Source organism: Aquarana catesbeiana, linkage group LG01 (genome assembly GCF_042186555.1).
Source record: "Aquarana catesbeiana isolate 2022-GZ linkage group LG01, ASM4218655v1, whole genome shotgun sequence".
In the NCBI taxonomy this organism is placed as follows: Eukaryota; Metazoa; Chordata; class Amphibia; order Anura; family Ranidae; genus Aquarana; species Aquarana catesbeiana.
The window spans coordinates 134,484,605-134,491,696 of NC_133324.1; positions in this window are offsets into that span (position 1 = coordinate 134,484,605).

A 7,092-nucleotide genomic window follows, 5' to 3' on the forward strand; every position below is an offset into this window, starting at 1 on the left:
CCTTTTTATCAACTTCTTTCCAAATACAATCTGGTAGATTCGTGGAGAGAAAGTAACCCAATGAAAAAGAAATTCACTTATTTCTCGCACCCTCATCAAACCTTCACCAGAATAGATCATATTTTTCTAACAATAGGAATGATACCAGAAATTATTGCATCAGATATAATTCCGATTCCGTGGTCTGACCATAATGCAGTATACACTACTATAGCCTCAGCCATACCAAAAGCGCATGACCCAACGTGGTACTTACCGGACATAATGCTCAAACACCCACTACATCAGATGGCCATTGAACAAGCTTTAAAGGAATACATATCAATAAATAATACAACAGACATCTCCCCAATAACACCGTGGGAAGCTCATAAGCCTGTCTTGCGTGGTACAATACAAAGACAAATGGCACTATTTAAACGGGAACGCAAAAATCTAGCAAAAAAACTAGAACTCAATTTTAATGCAGCCTACATATCATTTCAAGATAATCCATCTCAGAGTACAAAATCTCATCTGGAAAAATCTAGATTGGAATATGATCTATTTCTCACTGAGACAGTTGATAAATCCCTCAAACGCTCCAAACACAATTTCTACATGAATACAAACAAACCAGGTACATATTTGGCTCGGGCATTAAATTCAACTAACAAATCTTTCAAACCAATACGTTTGAAATTATCAAAAAATGTTTACACTTGTAATCCAGGTAAAATAGTCCATAAATTTCACTCACATCTCGCAACTTTATACAAGACAAACAATGAATTTAATCCTACAGAGGCTGAATCCTTCTTCTCAAAAATAACCTTACCTGAGTTATCTCAGAATCAAAAAACCAGTTTGGATGAGCCTATAACTATAGACGAAGTTGCTAACGCCATAAAAGACCTAAAACTTAACAAAAGACCAGGCCCAGACGGCTACTCGGCTTTATACTATAAAACATTCTCAGAAATACTCTCTCCCATTCTCACTGAAACTTTTAACAAACTTCTAGATGGACATTCTTTTCGGCAAGAAACACTAATGGCAATTGTTTGTATGATCCCAAAACCCCTTTCTGATGATACTTCCTGTGTGAATTATCGGCCTATCTCTCTGTTAAACCTCGATATTAAATTATTAGCAAAAATAATAGCAAAACGCCTCAATAGCATTATAGGAAAATTAATACATAGAGATCAAGTAGGCTTCATGCCAAATAGACAGGCAGGCGATAATATACGCAGGGCAGTGTTATTGGCACATATTGCTAAAAAACGGAAAATCCCTTTATGTTTTCTATCTCTCGATATTAAGAGGGCATTTGACACAGTATCCTGGCAATATATGCAATATTCATTACAAAAATGGGGTTTTGGACCCCACTTTTTAACATGGATCAAAGCATTATATAATAAACCCAAAGCCTATATAAAATATGCTGGATACAAATCTGAAGCCTTTAATATTGAAAGAGGTACCCGACAGGGTTGCCATTATCTCCCTTATTATTTACCCTTATACTCGAACCCATGGCCCAAAACATCAGAACAAACCAAACTATAACTGGCATTGAAGTAGGAGGTATTACACACAAATTATGTATATTTGCAGACGATATATTACTTTTTCTATCATCACCACAGGTCTCTGGTCCTAACTTAATACCAGCTCTTGATGGATTTGCAGCCCTATCCGGCCTTATGATTAATCCTAAGAAATGCCTAGTGCTTAATATTTCACTCACAAACATGGAATTGATCCCGGCTAGGGCTGCACTCCCATTCACATGGGCAGAAAAATCAATCCCATATCTTGGAATTCATTTAACAGCATCTCATTCTGACTTATTCTCAACCAATTATCCTCCTGTATTAAGACAGATCACAAATCTAATAAAACAATGGTCGCAACTTCCTTTATCCTGGATAGGGAAGATTAATGCAATCAAAATTGCTTTATCTATTCAGAGTCCTCCCTATTCCAATTCCTTCCTATTTTTTGAGAATAGTACAAAAAAGAGCAACTTCGTTTATATGGGGCTCTTCTAAACCACGTATACCTATACACACACTACATCTTCCCAAAAATAAAGGAGGCCTGGGATACCCTAATTTTACTAACAACTACAGAGCAGCACATTTGGTCAGTCTGTCCAAATACCATGCAAAACAGGAAATCCCATTATGGGTATTTATAGAGGCTTCAGAAAATGACCCTCTATTAATATCAAATTTATTATGGCTTGATCCTAAAGACCGCTTTAAAATTCATAATCCCATAACTAAACACTTCTTATCTCTCTGGGATAAACTAAAAACCAAATATCAGTTACAATCTCCACACAATCCTCTCCTTTCTTTTATCAGAAATCCGGCCTTTTATCCGGCATGGATCTACCCAAATTCTTTTAAAGCTTGGACAACATCAGGCATTCAGACACTAAATGACTTCATAGCATCTAAATCATTCCTTTCATTCCCATCGCTTAGAGAAAAATATGATCTACCAAACTCTGAGATATTTAGATATCTCCAAATCAAAAATTTCTATACACCATTCCTAAAGGGGGATACACCATTATCCCAATTATCCATTTTTGAATCAATCTGTACAAAAGATCCATTTGCTAAAGGTACAATTTCATCACTTTATAATCAATTATATGGAGTAGCAAATCTTAATAGACCCTCTTACGTTCAGAGGTGGGAGGAGGACCTGGGAGGAACTTTAGAAGACACGGACTGGTCTAACATATGGCTCACATCTAAGTCATCTTCACCCAACATCTTAGCACTGGAGACAAATTATAAAGTCCTAACTTGCTGGTACCTTGTACCCGCTAGAGTGGCAAAATATTCACCTAATACCTCAGCTCTTTGTTTTCGAGGATGCCCAGAAATAGGCACATATTTACACATATGGTGGACGTGCCCAGTAATCCAAACCTTCTGGAAGGAAGTCTTCGTGATTGCATCTAAAATATTTAAAAAAATAATACAACCAGATCCATATTTAACTTTACTTAATCTAAAACCGGAATGGTTAACACTCTCTCAATTCAAACTTATGATCCAACTAATAACGGCTGCAAAACAAACAGTGGCCAAGGCATGGAAATCTCCTACATTGGTACTAGCAGAAACAATTCACAGAATGAATAATACAATGTCCCATGCTAAGATGGTAGCCATCGATCAAAATCAAATTCCAAAATTTGAAAAACTTTGGCATCCTTGGATAAAACAACAGTTCCTGTCAAACTTCAATGACTCTGTCCTGTTGCCATGGTAACAGATTAAATGACTTACAGAGACACCCATTCTAAGGCTTCAAAGAGAACTAAAAAGAATAATAAACTGACGAGCGGGACAACCTTGTGGACCATACCTCTACCTTTCAACCCTTTTTCTTCTTTCTCTTTCCTTTTCTCCACCTTACAATTAAAGCTCATTATCAGAATTTATTTGACCTATATACACTCTACTTGTAAACAATATGTATAGTAGGTATAAATCATTTAAATACCTACAAAAGTAACTAAGGAAATGATATATATCTTTAATTTAGGTTTACGTGAACCCAATGTTTAATATTTGAAATTTCATGATATTTACCTATATAAACCCTACTGTAAAACAATGAGCTTACTTTATAGATCCTTGTAAACTTACTTTATGTATCTTTATAACATTGTATGCTCAATAAACTTCTTTTGACAAGGAAAGTAGGATATTGCATTACTTACAGATCATCATCTTTAGATTGCACTGAAGAAAACACATGTACATTTTTGACTTGTAAGCACCTTAAGGTTCCTGCATGCTCCTCCTTTGCTTGGATCCACCAGAAATCCTAAGCAAATACCAACTGAATGTAAATTGGGATTTGCACAGTTAGACAGGTCTCCCAATGACATAATTTGGGTAAGTCAACCAGTTCTTCAAGCACCCAGCGCTAAATCAAGAGACATAATGTGATGTACATATATATTTCCCATACCTGAAAAGGCCATGCTTGTCCTGGGGCAAAGGAAGTAGGCCAGGGCAGTGAAGAAGCATAGTTAAGTTAAAGCAGAGTTCCACTCAAAAGTGGAACTTCCGCTTATCTGTCTTCTCCCAACCTCCGGTGCAACATTTGGCCCCTTTCAGGGGAGAACAGGTACCTGTTTTTGACAGGTCCCTCTTCTCCACTTCCAGAGTCGGCGCCGCTGCGCCATCCCTCGGAAGTTTGGCCCCCCTTCTCCTTCCTCCGCCGCCAGGCCAATTAGTACGCGCATCGCGCTTCGTGCATGCGCAGTAGGTAACTGGTTGTGGAGTGGAAAGGCTCCACTGCCCATTTCCCTTAACAGGAATGGAAAATTGGCTGGTGTGCCGACATTGCGGGCTCTGCTTTAAGTTCAGACACCTTACGGGTGCCTGCAGGGCAGCATCTACTATTAGTACACTTACCAAATGTCCCCAATTTGTCAAGGCAGTTCCAATTTTCAAGCAGTTAGCTGGCCACGCTGTGTCCCAAGCTGTGATCCAGGAATGATCTCTGGGATTTGCATATGCATGTACCACAGTATTGGCATTATTACAGGCATTTGTGCTTGCATGTTGCAGAGGGACAGTAATTCTTTAGGGGGCAAAGCTGGGTCCTACCGGCGCTTACGAGGAAGTAGTGAAAGGCTGGTGAGAGTGAAAGAAATGAGATGGCACTTACCCACACTGTGCACCAACACTATCCAAACTGTGCACCTACACAGACCTGGGCACTGAGGGGTTGTCTGTGGCGCGAGGCAAAGAGGGACTAGTCATTCTAGTCCCTCTTTGCTTGAGCGCCCCCCCCTTTCTGCACCATATCTGGCCACATGCTCTCAACATAGGGGGGGTGCTTTGGGGCGGGGGGGTCTCTGCTCCCTCACCCCAAAGCACCTTGTCCCCATGTTGATGGGGACAAGGGCCCCTTCCCAACAACCCTGGGCGGTGGTTGTGGGGGTTTGCGGGCAGGGGGCTTATCGGAATCTGGAAGCCCCCTTTAACAAGGCGGCCCCCAGATCCCAGCCCCCCCCCATGTGAATGTGTATGGGGTATATTGTACCAATAGTCATTCACGAAAAAAAAGTGTTAAAAATAAAGACAGGAGGCAGTTTTTGACAATTTTCTTTATTAAGAAAATAAAAAAACAATGTCTCCTGATATAGATCCATCATCAATCATGACAGCCACCACATCGCCGGACCCAAAAAAAAGCTCCGGTCCGTGACGTCACAAGGGGGCGGTGCCACCAGGTCACATCACCAGCTAGCCCTGCCCCATACCTATTTAAGAACTGTCAAACGGCGGAGCAGGTATTTGGCGGTTAGCCTTCATCGCAGGTGTATAGTTTAGTTTTTTTGGGGGGTCCGGCTGTGCAGCAGGCATCGTGATTGACGATGGATCTACATTGGGGAAAATTGTTTTTTTAATTTTTTTTAAATAAAGGAATTGTCAAAAACTGCCTCCTATCTTTATTTTTGACACATTTTTTGGTAAATGAGTAGGGGTACAATGTACCCCATACTACTCATTCACATAGGGAGGGGGCCTGGGATCTGGGGGCCCCTTGTTAAAGGGGGCTTCCAGATTCCAATAAGCCCCCTGCCTGCAGACTCCCACAGCCCAGGGTTGTCCGGACGAGGCCCTTGTCCCCAACATGGGGACAAGGTGCTTTGGGGTGAGGGGGCAGAGGCCCCCTGGCCACAAAGCAGCCCCCCATATTGAGGGCATGTGGCCTGGAATATTTTATAATGGGGGGGCACTTGTTCACCCCCTTCTCCATTCCTGACCTGACAGGCTGCATGCTCGGATAAAGGTCTGGTATGGACTTTGGGGGAGAGCCTAGCCTTTATTTTTTATTATTATTTTGGCGTGGGGTTCCACTTAAAATCCACACTGGACCAAAAAAGCGTGGTATGGATAGGGGGGGCCCCCACGCTGTTTTTTTTTTTTTTTAGATTTTTGTATTGCCGGCAATGGTATTGTATTGCCAGCAATTTAAATGTCATTTTTTTCTGTATAAATGTCAGTTTTGCTGCAGCAGGTTTTATACACGGTACAGATGCACCATTTTACAGGCAGACTAAGGGGTCCCCCCAGGCACTATATTTAAAGGAATTTTTCACTTTTATTGTTTCACTTTAAGCATCATTGAAATCAATTTTTTGCATTGATACATGTCCCCCAGGGCAGTAACCGGACCCCCCATACCTTTTTTTATGGCCAATAACTTATATTGCATATAAGCACTTTTGATTTTTCAAGTTGGTTTCCCATAGACTTTAATAGGCTTTGCGGTTTGGGTACGAACTTTTGCAATGTTTGAGAGTTTTGGCGCGAACCGAACCAGGGGGTGTTCAGGCCAACTCTATTTCTAAATGTAGCACCCTCTACCAATAGGTAGGTACTAGTAAGGTATTTTTACTAGGTTAGCCAGCACAGGCAAATTTAGGCAGGCTTATGCTGCATGCTAGGCCTGTCTGTTTTGATCTGGGGGCTGGGAGTTTTCAGAGTAGCAGTGGGTGTGACCACCTGCACTACAGTTCTGAGACTCCTCCCCTGCTTCTGAGGAGAATGTTCTAGAAGAGGGGCTGGACCTAGAACTGATGTGGCAAGCAGCTTGGGTGTGAGACCTGACCAATCCCCAATCAGTGTTGGCAGGAGGCGGGCCTCATATATAAGCTGAGGTGATATGCCACTGGATGAAGTGAGGAATGGCATGTTAGACAGTCGCAGGAGGCCATCCCCATCTGGGGGGGGGGGGTGCGGCAATCGCAGGAGAAGGCCCGGGGAGAGCTGTGAGGGAACATTGCCTCTACACGGTCATTGGCAATGTCTCTGCCACCACACGGTTGGATGGCTGGGAACTCCTGGAGCTTAGGGGCAGGAGAAACTGTTGGTATGCATGGTGCAGTTAAAATTCCTCATCAAGGACTCAGGGCTGTTGGAAGGTCAGTGAGTGTTACCACAGTGGGGCTGGAGGTGCCAAGGGCTGGAAGGGCCAAGGAGTCTGTGAAGGGAACTCTGCTAGTACACGGTCACTAGTGCAGTCTTCATCAAACACATGATGAATGATGGAGAG